Source organism: Gopherus evgoodei, chromosome 6 (genome assembly GCF_007399415.2).
Source record: "Gopherus evgoodei ecotype Sinaloan lineage chromosome 6, rGopEvg1_v1.p, whole genome shotgun sequence".
NCBI lineage: Eukaryota > Metazoa > Chordata > Testudines > Testudinidae > Gopherus > Gopherus evgoodei.
In genome coordinates this window covers 44387458-44409534 of record NC_044327.1, presented here as the reverse complement: position 1 = coordinate 44409534, position 22077 = coordinate 44387458, and the positions used below count along the sequence as shown (strand labels likewise).

General features: G+C 42.0%; 1 protein-coding gene across 3 annotated transcripts in view; it reads right to left on the bottom strand.

Moving 5' to 3' along the window:
• JAK2 (Janus kinase 2) overlaps positions 1–22077 on the bottom strand; it is a 145442-nt gene that overhangs the window by 99151 nt on the left and 24214 nt on the right. Inside the window, exon 1 of one of the 3 annotated variants that reach the window (XM_030565806.1) lies at positions 20746–20895. The exons of the other annotated variants lie outside the window; for them this stretch is intronic. The gene's annotated coding sequence lies outside the window, so the exon portion shown is untranslated. Of the gene's footprint in view, positions 1–20745; positions 20896–22077 lie in introns of those variants that run through there. 3 annotated transcript variants of the gene reach the window in all.

Here is a 22077-nt window from a genome sequence, read left to right as displayed (position 1 = left end):
CTGCTGCTGTCATGGGTGCCCCTGGCTGAGGTCGGCTGGGGGCGCAAAGACAAAAATGGGAATGACTCCCCGAGTCAATTCCTTCTTTATGGTATCTAAAAATAGAGTCAGTCCTGCCTAGAGTATGGGGCAAGTGTACTAGAGAACCAGTGTATCAGAGAACCAGAGAGCACAGCCACTCCGTGTCAGATCCCGCAGAAATGATGAGCTGCATGTCATTCTAGGGGGTGTCCCTGCAACAACCCCACCCACTGCTTCCCTCCTCCCCAAACCTTCCTGGGCTACCGTGGCAGTGTCCACCCCATTTGTGTCATGAAGTAATAAAGAATGCAGGAATAAGAAACACTGACTTGTTACTGAGATAAAATGAGGGGGAGGCAGCCTCCAGCTGCTATGATAGTCCAGGCAGGACATTAAGCAGTGTAGGGGAGAGGAGCCCGGCATCCCGCTGCTATGATAGTCCAGGCAGTACACAATCTTTTCTTTACACAGGAAAAGATGGGGGCTGATGGAGCTCAGCCCCCAGTTGCAATGATGAGGACGGTTACCAGCCGTTCTGTACCATCTACTGGGAATGACCAGGAATCATTCCTATTTTTACCCAGGCGCTCCCAGCCGGCCTCACCTGAGGCCCGCCAGGAGCACTCACAGGCTCATGACGAGGATGGCTATCAGTCCTTCTGCACTGTACCGTCTGCCACCAGGGAGGGGTGGAAAGAGGATGCTACTGTTTACTGCTGCAGCACCGTGTCCATCAGCAGCATGCAGTGTACATAGGGTGACATATAAAAAAGTCAAGAAACGATTTTTTCCCCTTTTCTATCACTGAGGGGGGGGGGGTAAATTGACAATACAGACCCTGAACCACCCCGGACAATGTGTTTGACCCTACAGGCACTGGGAGCTCAGCCAAGAATGCAAATGATTTTCGGACACTGTAGGATAGCTGGAGTCCTCGGTACCCCCTCCCTCCCTCCATGAGCGTCCATTTGATTCTTTGGCTTTCCGTTATGCATGTCACACAGCACTGTACTGTGGACTCTGTATCATAGCCTGGAGACTTTTTTCAAATGCTTTGGCATTTCGCCTTCTGTAACGGAGCTCTGATAGAACAGATTTGTCTCCGCATACAGCGATCAGATCCAGTATCTTCCCGTACGGTCCATGCTGGAGCTTTTTGGATTTGGGACTGCATCACCACCCGTGCTGATCAGAGCTTCACGCTGGGCAAACAGGAAATGAAATTCAGAAGTTCGCGGGGCTTTTCCTGTCTACCTGGCCAGTGCATCCGAGTTCAGATTGCTGTCCAGAGCAGGCACAGTGGAGCACTGTGGGATACCGCCCGGAGGCCAATACGGTCGATTTGCAGCCACACTAACCCTAATCCGATATGGTAATACCGATTTTAGCGCTACTCCTCTCGTCAGGGAGGAGTACAGAAACCTATTTAAAGAGTCCTTTATATCGATATAAAGGGCCTCATTGGTGTGGACAGGTAGGGCGTTAAATCGGTTTAAAAGCGTAGTGTAGACCAGGCCTCCATTTCAGTAAATCTTATAGACTCAGCCAGAGTCCCAGTCCCATCCAGAAAAAATTAGCTCCACAATCATGGTGCCTTTTCCTGATCCTGTTGATTTCATTATATTACGAGGGGGGAGGGGGCTCAAAGATTCCATGATAGCATTGGAGAGTACTTTTATAATGGCAATACTGCTCAAGTCTCTGACCTGTTCTTCAGAGAAGCCAGAAGTAGCTGGCAAGGAGGAAGAGGGGAAAAAAAAACTCCAGACTTCAAGAATCTGATCCTAGGCAAAGAAAAGGAGTCAAACAGAATGAAAATTCTACATTGATTATCTGCTACATGACTAATTGACAGAAAGAGAAAACCAATAAAACAGTGCTGAATTCCCCTTTAAAGTGGATTAGCAATTATTAAAGTAAAAGAGATGCAATTACATTATGAGCCAAAATTTCAGAAACTTGTATAACAGTTGCACACAAAAATATGGATTTACTGGCGGCCTCAAACGGTTCACTGCCTGCAAAACAGCTAGTTACATACGTATACAAATGTTTGCACATGTATTTTCATATTTTGAGTGAAATCTTGGTCCTACTTAAGTCAATGGCAATTTTGTCACTGACTAATACAGCCAGGATTTTACCTTCTGTCTCCTCACTTTGGGCTCCTGTTTTTGAAGAGCTAACCCTGTATACAGGCTATCACATACCACAGATAAATAAAAGGTGCTTAGATGTATTAACTGTCTATTCTAGTCAGTAGATTGAAACTAACTAAAATCCCAAACAGGTACTGATACTGCGTCGTAGGACTGTTTTGGACTGGCCTTTTTATTTTTAATATTTTTTCCCCAGTGTCTGCTGCACTTGCAGTCACACTTGCTGGTATAAGATCTTTAATGGGATTTTTTTTTTTTAAATTGGCTCATAGAAAGCACTTTGACCGCTGGTGCAAGCAAGGAGCCATCCATCCACCTGCAGATCCAAACCAAACATCCCGATATTTTGTCTGCTAATGACTGGATTATTGACATTGATTTTGTTAAAGAAATGCAAGGCCGGAGCTCAGTTACATTCCCTCCCACAGCCAGGCAAACAAATGAAAAATGTGTTATATAGGACAAAAGGACTAGGATGCTATTCTCTACAAGGCTTACAGGGTTTTCACCCACCCATGCACATGCATAATAAATATTTTTTTAAAACTGTTCTGCACTTCATTTCCTAGGTCTTACAGTGATTTACAGAGATATTACCTCAGTTTGCAGAGAGAGAAAAACTAAGGCACTTGGAGCGTAAATCACTTACTTACAGGCAGGAGGCAGCATGGCATAGGAGCCTCTCCTCTGGCTCTATATCCCTGGAGAATCCCTGTTTCTCTGGAATGATCCTCCTATGGCTAGAAAATCAGGCTCCAAGACCAGACTTTTTCAGTAGTATGGTACAGAGGTACTGCACCACACCAGAAGATCTGTCCTGTTTTATCTTGTGCTGTGTATCTATACTTAAATGTGGGATTATGCTGAGGAGGTTGGTGATGCCCGTGAGAAAGAACATAAAGGCGTAAGTAACAGATGAAAGAACAAAAGACACTCCCTTCAGACAGACAAAGGAAAATGGGAGACAGAAGAAAGAGGATGAGATAAACGACATCAGCAGTGGTCTTAAAATTTGTAACCTACATTGTTCCTCCAAAAGCAGTTGATACTCTAAAAGAAAACATTGCAGCTCGATCTAGGATTTTGCAGCACCGTTGCCCTGGGAAGCAACTACTTGCAGAGGCTACAGAATTCCACCGCTCTCTGGTGTGCAAACCTTTGAAGAGAGACCACCTCTTACAAATGACCACTTTTGCTAACTCCCATGAATGGTCACTCTTGGCAGGTTTTACTGTATTTTCTACACAGGAAATGGAATTGTCAGGGTTGGGACTGAAAATTCTCTAGTTCTGAACAATGTTTTTTAAATGAACCAAGAGACTTCAATATAAAAGTCTCCCCAAGCACTTGACTATAGGCAGCCCCACACTGCAAGAGAAAATACACTTTCATTTTTCATTCCCATAGCTTCTCAAACTACACCCATCTGGCAACAAACTGGTGGGGGAAGGGCAAACCTGTTATAATACATTATGTAACCCCGACATTGGGCCCCAAAAGTGGGGAATGAAACAAGCAGGGGATAAAAAGAGAACAGTGCACAGGAACAGTTAGCCTAGGGATCATCCACAGTGAAATGGCATGTGGTGCCTCTGAGGCAGCAAAAATAAAGTCAATAAAGTTTATTTTTATGGGAAGAAAACAGAGAAGGGAAAAACAATAGGAGCTTTAGGGGCTCCCACTGTTGGAAGGAAAAGAGGAGATTTGAAGAAACCTGCAAGCCCTGATTCAGTAAAATACTTAAGAAACTTCTTAAACTTTAAGCAGGTGCTTAAAACCCACTGACTTCAGGGAGATTTAAGCACATGCTTAAATGTTCTGCTGAATCAATTGATGTCCAAGTTAACTAGCTTTTCCAAATAAAGTCTAGTCTCTCACTTTAAAATTGATATTTTTGCATATTGTACCAAATTATAATGATGAATTCCTACAGTCTTCAGTGTTGTTGAGAACTGGGGACATATTGTGCAAGTACATAGTGCTACAGAACTTTTGGACTTTGGTTAATGAAAATGTCACCTGAATTACAGGCCAAGAAGTTGTGTTGAAAGGAACTTTAAAGGTTAACGTCTATGGTGATGATCCCCTCCAGCAATATAAGTAATGCTAATCCCAATCCTTCTAGCTGGGTACTTGGTGATCTGCCAGCCTCACATAGAGCCAAGAAATGGGGAAAGTAGTTAATTTTACCATTTGGAATGCACAAGGGTGCCCAACCCTGAAAATAATTATGGGCATCTGGCTATTTCCTGAGTCCACACAGAAAATAACAGATAGTGTTATTTGGGTATGGACCACCAGGTTACATGGGGAAATTACATAGCTGAATTGCGAGCAGGTCCAGCACTTCTTTGGGAGCCCTTGGAGAGTCTGTGCATGCAGACACCTGATCTGATGAACCACCTCATTTATCTTCCTAGGAGTGACAAATTCCCTGTGTTTTTACCCAAAACTCTCTCAGAGGCAGCCAGAAGCTTGACTTCAACTATGGATATGTGGGGTGAATGCACCAGACATTCATGCGACCCTGTATGGTGATATATATGATCCTGTATGGTGATACATACATACTATGGATTTTTGTGGTCTGTTTGCTGGTACTGAATCATATGAAGTACTCCCACATCTCCATTCCAGCCAGGCTGTCTTTCAGCTCACAGACAGCTATTACCAGCTGTTAGAGAGGCTCTTGCCGTTCTGGTTACTTGCCATGTTCTGTTTTTAATTTGAGCCTGTAGGCTACAGTGTTCTATTTAGATTAAAGCAGTCTTAGCACAGACTGGACAGGAGATGGCTAGGCAGCTGCTTGAACCTCTTTTTATATACAGAATTTATGTTAGTGTTCAAAAGTGTTATGACTGAGGGCAAGAGGTGTCACTTGTCTTCAGCTACAGATACTGTGAGAAGCAGTTAACGAGGCTACTTGGGTACATGCAAGCTGATTACGCAGCTGGTGTTACTCACGGAGATTCTGGAGATGCTGTGGCAACTCCAGGATACAATGTTGTGGCTGGTTTGTGGAGACACGCCTTGGGTCCTATTTTTGAGGAGGCAGTCAGTATTTCCTGATGAGAAGGCAGGCTGCCAGCTATTCTTAAGAAAATCAGTGAAACTTTTGTCAATGTCATTAGTTGCTTTTTTGAGAAATCTTGGTTGATTTTGATCAGTATCCCATCTCACCCTTTTGCAGTAGGCAGTCCAAGTACACAAATTTCCTTGAATCCAGACAACTGAGTTACAGAACTTACTGACATGGGATGGAAACAGCACTGGGTATATGTTTATGATCTCCTCTTTTCCATGGATGAAGATAAATTTTTAAATCCCCTCAGGATTAGCCTGTGTCTGTTCCCATTAACAGGAATGGTAAATAGACTTCAATGGAACAGTATTAATGCAACACTGAGCACACATGAAACATCTATCCAAAGGATCTATGCTAAGTCTTTTACATCTAGTTGCTCCTTGGATACCGCTGATCATGAGTTTTTGGGAGGAACTTCCATGACATGCAACAGGAGTGGAGTCTCTCTCGAGTGATTCTCTTCCTAGCTTTCCAAAAGGACCTAGAGAGTAGCGATGGACAATTGTTCCTTTTCTCCTCCAAGGACTCACTCTTGGAGGTTATTTTATCAGCTGGTAGGTTTTATTTTACACAGGTGTGATCAGTCTATTGCAATTTTTTTTGGTGAAATTTCATTGGAGCTTGGGTTGCGTATGGCTCCCTGACTTCATGCAAATTATACAAATATATGAATAATCCTTCCTGTTTCGCCTCATGAATGGTTTCCCCAGCCTATCACTGTGATGAGTTTGTTACACACTTCCCAGAAACAGAATAATTCCCATATCTTCCCTGAACTAGCCATCTCTCAATGGGAATTTCTTGCTAATTACTGTCCAGACTCAATCCTCCTCTGTTTGGGAACGGTGACTATTAAATTACAGGTGCACTTGGACACCAAGTGACATTCCAGCAAGTGGAGACCAACAGTTAGGAAACAACAGAATTGTAACTAATTTCCTAACCAAAAGATGTCCATATATTTAAAATGCTGCGAAAAGGATCTGGAAAAACAAATTACCCCAAAGGAGTGGATTCACTCTGGAAAAGAGGACCAGCAACTTCATCCTGTGGCTCAATAAACTATTTCTTCAAGATACACCTCTACCCCAATATAACCCTGTCCTCAGGAGCCAAAAAATCTTACCGCGTTACAGGTGAAACTGCGTTATATCAAACTTGCTTTGATCCCCCGGAGCGCTGCTTTACTGCATTATATCCAAATTCGTATTATATCGGGTCATGTTATATCAGGGTAGAGGTGTATTGTTTCAACGGTACCTCACACCAGTCAAATTAAAATAGATATATAGCTTGAATGGGAATAAACACTGGAGAAATTGTGGTGAAAGACGAGATTTTGTGTATATATGGTGGACATACTCAGTCATTAGAGAGTACTGGGATGCAATTCATAATCAAATTTCACAAATTATTGGATATTTATTACCAAGTGATCCTTTGGGTAATCTTCCTAGGGCTTCCTAGTGGAAATGGTCACACAAGAGGAAATGACGAATGAATCTCATTTGCTAGTAGCTACTTAGCTACTGATAGCCTCTCACTGAAAAAAGAAAAATAATCTAACCATAAAGGAATGGTTCAAAAAAAAATTTTTTTTAAATGGGAGGTGGTTGTAACGGAAAAATTTACACATCAACTACACGCCCAACACAGAGAACAAATAGGTACTTAGACATTTGATTACCATTGATTCAGTACTCAGACAAAGTACATTCACCTACAAAAGGATCGGAGCAACTGTCCAATTTTTTGTGAATATTTTAAACATTTGATAGACATGCCGTGTTTGCTAAACATGTAATCAGAGATTTCTCTCAATTTAATAGGATCACTAGAGACACGTCATTAGTATAAAGATGCTTACTCTGTACATGGTAATGCCCTGTTAAAAAGAGATCTGATTATTATTATAATACTGTACAATGTTTCTCTAAGTAAAGGCTCAATGTTGTAATGATTGCTGTATTATCTTCAACAGTTACATGGCCAGGATTTGTAAATTTGCTAAAACTTCCTGAATAAAGAAACAGATTTTAAAAAAAAATAGAGAGACCATGTTAGCAGCATTTGTTGGAAGTTAAGCTGGACATTCTGATCATGCTAGACCGCATGGCAGCTTTTGATACAACAGAAGTTGTATCTTTCATGACAAACATCTTCCTGGTGTAACCTAACTGCTTTCTACTGGTTTAATTAATGTGTAGAAGATAAGTCAATTGGTGCTGATGGCTACACTGTGTTCAAGCATACATCCTATCCAATGCAGACACCATCAGTATCATTTTTAAAGAGTATGATCACCAAACTACATGATGGTACACAAGAGTGGCTGTATTACCCTGTGCCCCATCTAATGATCCTTTCTTCATCCTCTGTCAACTCAGAATCCAGGTCAGGTGTCCGAGTGACAGCAACACAGCAGTCATACCACTTGACAATTTCTCTCTCCCTCCCAACCCCCCCCCAAAAAAAACTGCTGTGTAGAGCAAATAAAATCTATTTACTACTCCTTGATCTCCACAGCCCAATGTGGTGTTTTTATACACCTTCTGTAAGTGCAGATTCCTGCTTTTTCAGAGTATGGGACATGATGGGTAATATATCAGTAAATATTTCTGAAGTGCCTATCACCATAATATCAAGTAGATGTGGTAGTAAGCAGCTAATACAACAGCTCTTCAGAGCCAGGAATCTCTCCCAATACCGTCTTTAGCAGCTATAATAGTTCCTCCTATAAATGGCACTCCTCTGCGTGAGATATTCTCCCCTCTCCTTTGTTTAAAAGGCTTAGATATTACAATCATTTGCAGTCACTTTTGACACCTGAAAGTTCAGTCCCTAATCTGGAAGAATAACTGAATAATATTGCCAGTTTGATGCTTCAGAGCCATCTTGTACTCCACTCTGTAAAAGCAGGAGTCTTTCTGCTAGGTAAAAGCCTTTACTGTGAAGAGGCTCTCTTTCTTAGTGTCCTAGTTTATGGACAAAAAGACTCATTCAGAAGCACAGAAACAGTTTGAGACGCATTGCATCACTCTTCGCCAATTCTTTTCCTGGAAAAGGACATGGTTTGATAATGCTCCATGTATTGGACATTATTTGAAAGTGGTGTAAGTTTTTATTTTAAAAACAGAACAAACTGCACCTTTATCTCCTAACAAAACTGCTACAGCAGACCATGATCATAAGGCTTAACTACTGTAATTCCCTCTTAGCGGGGCTTTCCCTATACTTTCAGCTTGCTTTGAATGTAGCAGCATATTTGTTCATTGGCTTCAGCAACCATGATCATACATTCACCCCATGTTATCCACACTGTCCATTCATAAATTGACACCAAACTGAATGTGTGGTTTTGTATTATATAAAGAGCATTCAACAATATTACTCCCAGCTAATATGATAGATTCAAGTTCTGCTCTTTGGGTCTTTGTCTGGTGCATATCATAGTTTATTTTCTTAAACCAGTTCTGAAGTAAGAGTGGCTAAGGATTACAAAAATCTTTACTCTTACTACGATGTTGTTAACTTTAAGAGGAGTCAGGTTCAAGATATAGTAAAGAATTTCTCTTTAAAATGTTCTTAAAATCAGAAATCACTTATTTTTAATTTAAAAGATTCAGGACTTTTTTTTTTTAAATTGCAAGTATGTGCTGTTTTAATCCAGTGCATGCCAATCACAGCACATGCTGAAAGGTATTGTGCTGCCAGCACAGCAAAAACATTACTATGTGAAAAAATTCTGTGCATGAAATTCTCTAACTGCTCCAAGTAACAGTCTCTAAACCCAACTGCATAGATCTTAGATGGAAAAAAATTGTCTACTGGCAACTGTACCAAAGTAAGAAAGAGAAATAAAATGCAACTAGATTAACTCTATGGAAATCATCACTAGACTGGCAATAAATATCGTTACATGGTAGACTCTGGGTAGAGCTCACATGAAACAAATATCTTCTCTCACACAGCCCAATACTTTTACTTTCTGATAAAACTTGATGTATCCTGATCACATGAATGACAGAGGTATGATGTATCATGGGGATAGGCCAGTGGTTTTCAAACTTTTGTATTAGTGACCCCTTTCATACAGCAAGCCTCTGAGTGCAACCCCCCTTATAACGTTAAATATAAATACGTTTTTTAAAATTTATTATGAATGGTGGAGGAGAACATAAGAACACAAGAATGGCCCTACTGGGTCAAACCAAAGGTCCATCCAGCCCAGTATCCTATCTTTCGACAGTGGCCAATGCCAAGCGCCCCAGAGGGAATGAACGGAATGGCTAATCATCAAGTGATCCATCCCGTCACTCATTCCCAGCTTCTGGCAAACAGACGCTAGGGACATCATTCCTGCGAATCCTGGCTAACAGCCATTGATAGAGCTATGCTCCATGAATTTACCTAGTTCTTTTTTTAAGCCTGTTATGGTCTTGGCCTTCACAACAATCTATGGCAAGGAGTTCCACCAACTGAATTTGTGTTGTGTGAAGAAATACTTCCTTTTATTTGTTTTAAACCTGCTGCCTATTAATTTCAATTGGTGATCCCTAGTTCTTGCGTTATGAGAAGTAGTAAACAACTTTTCCTTATCTACTTCCTCTACACCAGTCATGATTTTATAGACAGGGCTTTGGAGCAGAGCCCAGAGCTGGAGTGCAGAGCATCTCCAGATCAGTGGAGCTGCAAGTTTTTGCCTGGAGATGGAGCGGAGCCATAGCACAGCTTCAAAGCCCTGTTTATAGACCTCAGTTATATCTCCGCTTAGCTAAATCCCAGTCTTATTAATCTCTCCTCATATGGAAGCCGTTCCAGACCCCTAATATTCTAGACTCCTAATATTCTGAACCTTTTCCAATTCCAAAAATATCTTTGAGATGGGGCGACCACATCTGCACACAGTATTCAAGATGTGGGGGTACCAGGGATTTATATAGAGGCAACATGATATTTTCTGTCCTATTACCTATCCCTTTCTTAATTATTCCCAGAATTCTGTTCACTTTTTTGACTGCCGCGGCACATTGAGCGGATGTTTTCAGAGAACTATCCACAATGACTCCAAGATCTCTTTCTTGAGTGGTAACAGATAATTTAGACCCCATCATTTTATATGTATAGTTGGAATTATGCTTTCCAATGTGCATTACTTTGCATTTATCAACATTAGGCAACAAAATGGCAGATGAAATTTAGTCACCCAGTTTTGAGAGATCCTTTTGTAGCTTTTCATAGTCTTCCTGGGTATTAACCATCTTTAGTAATTTGGTATCATCTGCAAATTTTGCCACCTCACTGTTTACCTCTTTTTCCAGATCTTTTATGACTATGTTGAACAGGACTGGTCCCAGAACAGACCCCTGGGAGACACCAGTATTTACCTCTCTCCATTCTGGAAACTGACCATTTATACCTACCCTTTGTTTCCTATCTTTTAACCAGTTACCTATCCATGAGCACACCTTCCCTCTTAACCCGTGGCAGCTTACTTTGCCTAAGAGCCTTTGGTGAGGGACTATGTTAAAAAGGCTTTTAGAAAATCTAAGTACACTACATCTACTGGATCCCCTCTGTCCACACGCTTGTTGACTCCTCAAAGAATTTTAGTAGATTGGTGAGGCATGATTTCCCATTACTAAAACCTACATTCAAAGCAAGCTGAAAGTATAGGAAAAGCCCTGCTAAGAGGGAATTACAGTAGTTGAGCCTTTTGACCATGGTCTGATGTAACGGTTTTGTTAGGGGATAAATAAGGGTGCAGCTTGTTCTGTTTTTTTAAATAAAAGCAGGGTTTGGGGTGGAGGCTGACAGCTCGTGACCCCCACATAATAATCTTTTGACCTCCTGAGGGGTCATGACCCCCAGTTTGAGAACCTCTGGAATAGGCTCCTAAAATCAGTTATACAATCCATCCCTCAACACAATGGCTGTCTGTCTTTACAAAAACGGCTATTTCCTTGGCACTGTATAAGCCCGTTAACACTGAGTACACATTCATTTACAAAATATTTCATATTCAAAACATTCATCAAATTAGGCACTCTCCACAAGAGTCACTTACATTGTGAAATATGATCCAATTACCATAAATTTTTTAGTAACACAGATTTTTAGTAACCAAATTCTAGTAATATGATAATTTACCTCCAGCACTCCGCTCTTCAGTCTTTGCTGATAATTTGGCAATCCTGTTTAGCTTTCTCAAGTATTTATTAGGTTTGTGAATTATAGGTTTCTACTGTATATCTATTTTTCTGTGAAAAAAGCTGCAACCATGAAACAAACATTGTAAAAGTGAAAAGGTACAGAACACCTACTGATACGATTTTAACTTTCACTGTTTTTGTAAACAAGTACGTGTCATCACATGGAGAATGTAGAAAAAGCTCCCTCAGCACTAGGCAAACTGGGCTTATAATGTAGGACTAGAAGAAGTCATCGAGTCCAGCTTCCTGTACTGTGATAAGAACCAAGTAACCCTACACCATCCCTGACAGATGTTTGTCCAAGTTTGTAGTGAGGAAGTGTGGTTCCCCACCACCTCAGAGAGAGAGGAGTCCCTCCAGACACCTGAGTGACCAGAGCCAGGGAGCTCTGAGCCTACCCTCAAAGAGTGAGGGGTGGCACAGGAAGTATAGAGTCCCCGTCCCAGAGCTCACTGGAAGAGCAGCCATTGGGGAGGCCAGACACCTCCGGCCTAGCTCATGATTGGGAAATCCCAGCAGCCTGCAGTAAACCCAAGGACTGGCCCAATCTGCCCCACGCCAGCTATCAGGAGGAATTGCTGAGCCTGCCCCACACCAGCTGTCCTGAGGAACCCATGGTGCTGGACCCCACTGAAGACACCACCCTGATCCAGGTACCTCAAGAGGGGAGTCTGGAAGTAGCCCGGGGGCAGCCAACCCTAGTCTGGCTGCAGTACTGCCAGAACCCATGTCAGTGTGTTGCGGCCAGGATCCCCACTAACACAGCAGCGGGTCTACTGCTAGGGCCCTGGGCTGGGAGGCAGTGGAGTGAGAGGGCCTTTGTACCCCCTGCTACCCAACTCGTGGGTGGCAGTCTCCCCCTCTCCCAGGCCCTTCGGAGCCAAGGGCCTGGGCTTACTATTATATACTATTATTGCTCAGCCCCTGCCTGAGGGCCTGACTCACCATTGCCCACCCTGACCTTGGGCCTGGGCTTACTGTGTTAATTTCTTCCCTTACAAAGGTCGCAGAGGAAGACTCCTGCGGCTGGACTAATTTCCTGCAAGATATCTTCCCAAATTTAGTGAGGCGGTGTGGTTCCCTGCCGCCCTGGAGACAGCCTGGGCTCATCTAACCTCTCTAAAAAGCTGTTTTCTAAAAACCTCCAATGATGGGGATTCCACAGTCTCCCTTGAAAGCCTATTCCAGAGTTTAACTACTCTTAAAGTTACAAAGTTTTTCCTAAAATCTAACTTAAACCTTCCTTACCACATATTAAACCCATTATGCCTTGTCATACCTTCAGTGGACATGGAGAACAACTGACCATCACCCTTTTTATAACAGTCCCTTAACATATTTGAAGACTGTTATTAGGATCCCCGGTCAGTCTTCTTTTGTCAAGACTAAACACACTCAGTTTTTTTAATCTTTCCTCACAGGTCAGGTTTTCTAAACCTTTTATCACTCAGACAAGAGTAAACAAGACAGCAGACACCGTGCACTGAACTCAATATTGCTCAGATTTAACTGAAAGGGCACTGAACTGATTTTTGCCATCAGAGACGTACTCTCTTTCAACAACAGAACCACAGGATCTTGAATGATATTACTCCTGGAGGAATTCTATGCCACTGTGCATGCACAGAAGTTATGTCCCAAGCAGATTTCTTTGCTTCCCTGCAGAAAAATGACTTTACGATGGGGAAGCAAAGGGAAGCCACAAGAGCGGTCATACAATCTCTCCCCTGGGCAGTATGTTTTGGGTGTACAGGGCAGCTGGCAGAGAGGTAAATTACTGTGGGGCTGGGGAAGACCTGGCTAGTGGCTCCTACCCTGCACTAGGCTCAGATGCTAGTCCTGGCTGAGCTGGGGAGGACAAGACTTCCTCTTCCCCTGCACAGCATTCGGGGCTGTGTCAGACCCATCCCCAGATTTCTCCCCCAGCTATAGGAAGCTCTGCAAACTGCCCACCTCACCCGCTGCGCTTCCTGCACCCATCGCTCCTCAGCTGCAGGAGAAGGGATCGCTATACAGGGAGCTGCTCCCCCATCAACCCAACCCCCGTGTAGCCAGACCCCCTCAAACCCAGACTCTCCTGCCAAGCCTCATATCCCCACACACCCAGAACCCCCCCCATGATAAACCCCACTCCCCCTGCACCACTCCAATGAGCCACCTGCACCCAGACCCCATCCTACCTAACCGAGCCCCAACCAGCTAGCTGCCCCTGGATTCCCATCCCAGTGAGCCCCACTCCCCCAGCATATGGACCTCCCCACACCCAGAAGCCCCTGCCGAACTCTAACCACTTTCACCTGAACCTCCTACAGAGTCACATTACCATTGCATCCAGAAACACGCCCCTCCCCAAGAAGCCCCTGTGCATCCAGATTCCCCCCACCGCAACCAGATTGCTCCATACAGAACCCTCTCAGTGCACACCTGGACCCCCCCATATACTATGCCCCTCCCACACTTGGATCCTGCCTTGCTGAATCTACCTGCCCACAAATGGTGCATCTAGCACGGCGGGGCAGAGCCAGTCCTTGCGCTGTATCAGGGTTGGGTACAGCCTCACCACTGAGTCCGTGTCTTGGCGGGGAGCTGCACCGTGAACTCCCAATTCTATGCAGCCAGGGGCCTGTGCTCCCCAATGCCATGCTGGAGCCTCCACATTTATTTGAATTTTGTCTCTATACTGGCATCTGCTATATAAATATTAGTCTGAAGCTAATACATGTCGTCTCCAACAGATTTAAAGCCAAGTCAGTGCAGCCTGGAAAAAATTTTAATTGTTTGAGCTGCATAAAAAGCACAAGACAAGATTGCCTTTTTGCCTACTGATCTTTGCCTTGACAGCAAAAAACTATGTGGCACAAATAATAAAGTTTCAGACATACTTTGATATAGCTGGAATCTCCCCCAAGAAGTGGTCCAATAGTTACATAAACCACAGATAATATTTGTTAATAATTACTGGGTCCATTACATTTCGGCCAATTGTGCTACTCCATCCCATCCTGCCAGTGAACTGTACGTACTATAATTCATCTGGCACAAGGCAATCAACATTAAGTTAAGAATAGAACGTTATGTTATAAACTATAGTTATAACTAGGTTATAAAACTATAATTTCAACATCATCAAATGACAGGTACTGTTGGAAAATTTTTATACTTAGACAGTTATATGCTATTAAATCAAAACAATTCCCTTTGGCCCTTGATCAACTGCAATCTCCAAATTTGGGCCTAATATTCCAACAAATATTGTGACCACTTACAAATTGCACTACATTTCTTTAATGAAACCAAACCAAATTGAGGCTTATTATGCTCTAGAATAGACTGAAAAGCTTGAATGAACAATAACACAAAAGAAATTGTGGTTATTTACCTTATTTACTATGCCCAGGACCGGCGCTAGGGGTTTTAGCGCCCTAGGCGCATGGCAATTTCGCTGCCCCACGCGCTGGTCCCGCGGCTCCAGTGGAGCTGCCGCAGTCGTGCCTGCGGGAGGTCCACCGGAGCCGCGCGAGCAGCCGACCGTCTGCAGGCACGACTGCGGCAGCTCCACCGGAGCTGTGGACCAGCGGACCCTCCGCAGGCACGACTGCGGTAGGTCCACCGGAGCCGCCTGCTGCCCCCTCCGGCAAAACGCCGCCCACCAATAATCCTGGCGCCCTAGGCGATTGCCTAGGCCGCCTAAATGGAAGGGCCGGCCCTGACTATGCCTTCAGTTGGTGTTTCTGACAGGTCGCTTCACAGTAACAAGATAGAAAGCCTAAACTGTTCATTACACAGATATATTCATTCACTATTGGAGCAGCAGCAGCAGCAGCAGCAACAAAAAACCTGACACAGATTTGTGGCAAACTTCTAGAGGAGAAAGGCATTTACCACTGTAAATGTTATTTGAATGTACTGCCTTTGCAGGTCCACACCTTTGGGGAGTACAGATGCTTACCACAAGCTCAGAACCATGCAGCAAACACTGCCTCACAGAGAATGCCCCTCCAGGATGCAAACATTCACAACAAGGTTATGAAAGTCATTAAACTGATTGGGTGGGTGCATAGGAAGAGAGAGACTCTTTCACTAGCTCAAAAAACAGCATATTAAAAATATTCCAAACTTTCAGTAGGATGAAATCCCCATAAAAACAACTCATGCACTGGCTATGTTTAACAAAAACAGGTTGTTGTAAGTAAGATATATTCATCTATATTTTTATACAAAACAATTGCATCATGATAATTAGGGTTTGAACACAATAATGCAATTCCCCTTCTCCATTCCATTGCAAAATAGAAAGTTATTTTTTACCTGTTCTAATCCTTGATTTCAAGATTACTTGATCTGTCACAGCCTCTGTCTACTTTATTGTTCCACCAAATAAATCTACAAGCAGTACACACCATTTCTAGAAATTGATTTAAAATTAGAGAGCCAAGAGTCTATTTTCTGGAACACTTCAGTTGTCTTCAGTTTAGAATTAAAGCTGACTTTGAAACTGAATGTATTAACTGTGTACTGAGGAAGCAGATTTCCTTTTGCCCAAAGCAAAAAATTGTTTCCTGTATTAAATAATGTTACCTTTTTGATCCAGTGGTTAGACAAATTCAGAGCATCTCAGATGGTTCCAGTTAGGAAGAGAAAACATTAGATGGAGTCAGCTATTTCTTGGATGTAATCTTCTTTATTTACGAAGATTATACATAAAGCCCTGTTTCCCTTAACATAATAAGAATCAAACAGCAGGAGAGAGTTTCTTTGCTCACTGCTCCAAACTCGCCTTTCCAGCCAGCACTGTGTGGCCAGAAAGCTCTCTTAGCTTTCTGTCAAGGCCTTTTTACCAGCACTTCTGTTACTGTCTGCTTGGGTTTCTGTCTGCTTCTGTGTCTCTCACACACACACACAAACACCTTCAGGCAGACAATGCCCAGCTGTGCCCCTGCCCACATAATTCAAACTCCGGAGCAGTCTTGGACATGCTTTTGTTTTGACCAGACTTGGGTCCATGTTTTGGGTTTTACTATGGCTACAGTTTTAGTTAGGTTATACCAAACCCACTAAACCAGCACAATAATAATGGACATTGTATGGATGGTATAAAAACATGGATATGCTCATTATCACGTTAGACAACACCCCTACAGAAAGTTTCTTTAAATGTCAAGTGTTTTCTCTATTCTCACTGCCAAGAAATATATGCTTTTCAACTCAATTACATTTCTCCTATCTATCCTGCAAAGCAGGTATGAGTTGAATGCCTTTTACCTTGATATAACTATCACTTAGAACTTTCTGTGCACTTTGGCCAATCCAGAAAAGCATTTAGTCGCGTAAGTATTTCCACTGAAAATAACAGAACTACTCATGTGATTAAAGTTAAGACCATGTTTAAGTAATTGAGTCTTACTATGCAAGTAATTCCTTTTGATGAGAGAATTTTCAGGCATCAACATGGAAATAAAAAAAGGCATCTTACTATAATTATAGTGGCCAAGGGAATCAGGAAGGCTACTAATTTGTGAATAAAAAATAAAGTTTACAAACAAGTGAGAGAGAAGGTCCAGCTTAAGGTCCCCTAATATGAAGCAACAGAAATAAAACAGTCTAAAACAGCAAATGAAAGTTTTACAGACTATAAAAACATGGGGTACATAGCACATAAAAGAAAATATAAATCCAGCACATATTACCCCTATGTATGGGTATGTAATGCAAAAGTATTCATAGCAGAAACAGACAGTAAAGTAATATTTCACCTTAGAAATTTATACTGACAACTACCATTAAGACACATACGTACACTGAATCACTAAAACAATTAATTTCTCAGAGCTGTAATCAATTGCATGAGTTATATTGCCTGTTAAGACCCTCTATATGCTTAAACCAGGCAAAAATAGCTATACAATGATAGGAGACCATTTAGGATTTGCATCACAAATTTCATTTAGCTATTAGAATAGACAATGTTACTGTTGCCACGTCTATGTCCTTGTTATATATTTAGGCCAAACCCTTTCATTTCATTAATTTTAGGCATTATAAGTTGTTCCATTTACAGTGCATAAAGTGTGCAGAGTTGAGCACATTTGTACATTGTTGCCAAATCCAGTCCTGGCTATATAGATAGCAAAAGGTTTATTAATTTGTTTTGGGTCTTTCACTGTGGCACCTAGATGCTTAAATTAAAGACATCAGAATTTAAAATAAGCACAAAACCAAAATTGTTAATCAAAGGTGTCTCAGTTTGTGCAATTAGGCAGTTGGGAACTCTAATATCAGGGCTTAGGTCAGCTTAAATGTGTCTCTCGGGGATGTGAAGCATTAAACCCCCAAATGCAGTAGCTAGATGACCTAAGTCGTAGGCATAGCAGACCAGCCTAAACGTGACCTCTACTCCCCTACAGACTATCTCCATGCCAAAGTTAACTGCCTAGTCCAAGTTATAGAGCTTTTTTTTTTTTAACTAAATGTGAAAAGTAGCCTTTTTTAATCCAACTTTCCTCATTTCTGCTCAAAGTCTTCCAAAAAATTAACAAAAAATAACAAAAAAAAACCCGGAGAAGAAATAAGACCTATAAAGTTTTAGCCCAAAAAGTTTGAAGGAAGTCATTAACTACTGGAAAAGGGAATGGTGAGTTAGGCAAACAAAGCTATAAGGAAGGGATAACATATGCCTTACACTCACACAATTTAAAATAATTATACATTCACACACAAACATTTCTTATTAAGATGAAGATCTACTTATGTTAAAAACTCAGAGTACTGCTCTCAGGAAAATGGGTGTTATTTAAAAAGTATGAGAAAAGATACTTGTCACAAACTGTCAATATAATTTGTTTATAGAATCAAAATCCTCCAGGGACAATCACAAATCCACATAATGATTTTCAGTGCTACAGTCTTTTAAAGTGGTATGGAAGTATGTAAAAAATATTCTCCCTTTAGCATTTACCAATCCAAGGAACCTCCAGAGAAATGCCAAATAAAGAAAGAATAATTTACACTCTTCAAATAAGTCTAAATAATCAGAAGAAGAGGAATAAATGGCATGCTATGATACACAAAGACTCCTTCGGGCCAATCCATAACTCTTTTCCCAACTCCAACATCAGAAATTCTGGGAGACAAGTACACATTGAATTAAACGCATTTTCTGGTATTGCAGAATCTTCTAGTACTGCAGTCAAATCTCTCTATGCAAGACAGACTTCACTTAACCACCTTTTAAAAATCTACCGATAGAAAAGAATAACTGTTTAGTGCAAAATTCTATTGACCACAGTTAGGTAAATTAATGGTGACAGTATACAAACCTCACTGACATTCTACAGGAGAAACACTCATGGGATTATCAAAAATTCAATATTTTTGGCTGGGAATTTCAAAGGACTCAAAGAGATTTAAGTGTCCCAAATCCCATTGAATTTCTATGGCATTTGGTTGTCTAATTCTCCTGGGTTCCTTTGAAAATCCCAGCCTTTATGACCAGATTCAAAACAATGAAGAACCTCAATCATTTTTACTGATAATTGGGGGACCAGTTGCAAATGAGTTAATTTTGCAAAAGCAGCAAAGAATCCTGTGGCACCTTATAGACTAACAGACGTTTTGGAGCATGAGCTTTCGTGGGTGAATACCCACCTCTTCAGATGCATGTGGTGGAAATATCCAGGGGCTGGTATATATATGCTAGTAAGCAAGCTAGAGATAACGAGGTCAGTTCAATCAGGGAGGATGAGGCCCTGTTCTAGCAGTTGAGGTGTGAAAACCAAGAGAGGAGAAACTGGTTCTGTAGTTGGCAAGCCATTCACAGTCTTTGTTCAATCCTGAGCTGATGGTGTCAAATTTGCAGATGAACTGAAGCTCAGCAGTTTCTCTTTGAAGTCTGGTCCTGAAGTTCTTTTGCTGCAGGATGGCCACCTTAAGGTCTGCTATAGTGTGGCCAGGGAGGTTGAAGTGCTCTCCTACAGGTTTTTGTATATTGCCATTCCTAATGTCTGATTTGTGTCCATTTATCCTTTTCCGTAGAGACTGTCCAGTTTGGCCGATGTACATAGCAGAGGGGCATTGCTGGCATATGATGGCGTATATGACATTGGTGGATGTGCAGGTGAATGAACCAGTGATGGTGTGGCTGATCTGGTTAGGTCCTGTGATGGTGTCGCTGGTGTAGATATGTGGGCAGAGTTGGCATCGAGGTTTGTTGCATGGATTGGTTCCTGAGCTAGAGTTATTATGGTGCGGTGTGCAGTTACTGGTGAGAATGTGTTTCAGGTTGGCAGGTTGTCTGTGGGCAAGGACTGGCCTGCCACCCAAGGCCTGTGAAAGTGTGGGATCATTGTCCCAATCAATTATCATTGATAATTTTGCAAATTAACAAACAAAAAAAAATGCAAAGGTAATACATTACAAAATGTACTGTGGTCATTTACATGAGATAATTTAGTTTTATCTTTTTTTGGACCAACTCCTGTTGGTGAGAGAGACCAGCTTTCAAGCCACACACAGCTCATTACAACTACACTGCATATAATAATTTAATTTTAAACTACTACAGTGATCCCAGCTGCAAAATCAACTCTAACAGCTAGCTTTCAGATACTCGTAACTTTGCAAAAGATTTACTTCGAGATGACATTTTCCATGCTTGATCTCTCTGCAAGTAAACAGTTTGGAAGCTTTTTGAACACAAACCCTTTCGGCTGTTTTGAAATCATCAGAGGTTAGAAAACAAAATGAACAGTACATTAAATTACAGAATGAGAAAAGAATAATAGATATTGAGACTAGAGACAGCTTTTGAAAATACACAGTTCCTCCCGCAATTCTCTCTCTCTAAAAGTTACCCCTGTTCTGATAATTATTTGCAACTACCTTTGGCTAGTGCTTCCTGAATGGATCATGTTCAATAGGCAGGAGAAGTAGATTCAAAAGAAAACTCAGAAACAAAAACAAAACAAAGAAAAGTATTCCTAAACCTGAAGAATGAGCATTACAAAAGCTTAAAGAAAGCGTAATCAATGCTACAGACAGAATACATAGAAGGATTAATGCACGGACTAGCATAAGCACATTTTTCATGTCCTGTTGGTTCTGTTTATAAAGAGAAGAACCTTATCAGTGAGGCTGATCTCACCTAATTGTGAAGTGCTTGGAAACTAATGGATTGTCATGCCTCTACAACAATAAAGTTTTACCCTCTCTCTCTAACACCATTGTAAATTTAAATAAATGCAAGAAAGGAGTGTGACCTGGCTCTTATTACCTGGCTCCCATCCTCTCTGCCTGCTGAGCCTGTACTTTCTGCAGATTTAGAGGGTTCAGGTCAGATGAAACTCTCAATTCCCCCAACTCCAGAGTCCCCATGAGTGCTCGTCTTAGACTTCAAGAGGATTCTGGGAGGAAGCAGCACAAGAGCCCACTAAGCATATCTCATGATCTGCAAGTAGAATAATAATTAAGGCAAGAATTTTGTCACAGAGGTCGTGGAACTCACTGTCAATAACCTAGTCCCAGATTTGGACCTTAGCGTCCAAAATATGGGGGTTAGCATGAAAACCTCCAAGCTTAGTTACCAGCTTGGACCTGGTAAAGCTGCCACCACCCAAAAAAGTAGAGTGTTTTGGGGCACTCTGGTCCCCCAAACCTTCCCTGGGGACCCCAAGACCCAAATCCCTTGAGTCTCACAACAAAGGGAAATAAATCTTTTCCCTTCCCCCCTCCAGGTGTTCCTGGAGAGATACACAGAAGCAAACTCCGTGAATCTAAACAGAGGGACTCCACCCTCCCCGTTCCCAGCCTTGGAAAACAGAAGTACCGAGTGTTAATCTCTCTTCCCCCCTCACCCAGAGGGAATGCAAAGTCAGGCTAGTAAATTTCACACACACAGATTTCCCCCTGACTTCTTCCTCCCACCAATTCCCTGGTGAGTACAGACTCAATTCCCTGGAATTCCCCACTAAAGAAAAACTCCAACAGGTCTTAAAAAGAAAGCTTTATATAAAAAGAAAGAAAAATACATAAAAATGGTCTCTTTGTATTAAGGTGACACATACAGGGTCATTTGCTTAAAAGAATATTGAATAAACAGCCTTATTCAAAAAGAATACAATTCAAAGCACTCCAGCAACTATAGACATGTAAATACAAAAGAAAATATATAAATCACTATCTGATCTTTGTACTCACAACTTGGAAACAGAAGATTAGAAAGCAGGAAATAGAAATCACTCCTCATAGCCGAGAGAGCATACAGGTAGACAGAAGACCCAAGAACAAAGGACTCACACACAAAGTTCCCTCCACCCAGATTTGAAAAAGTCTTGTTTCCTGATTGGTCCTCTGGTCAGGTGGTTCAGATTACTTCTTTCCAGGTGAAAGAGACGTTAACCCTTAGCTATCTGTTTATGACACTCACAGAATCTGTGACTTCCAAAGACCTCTGTGACTTCAGCCCTGTGGCTGGAAGCTGCAGGGTCCCGCTGCCTCCTATAGTGGCAGGGAGCTGTGAAGTACCCCCACTGCCTGAGACAGTGGGCCCCCAAGCTGCCGTGGGCAGCAAAGGGATCCTCGCAGCTCCCCAGCCATTGCAGCAGGG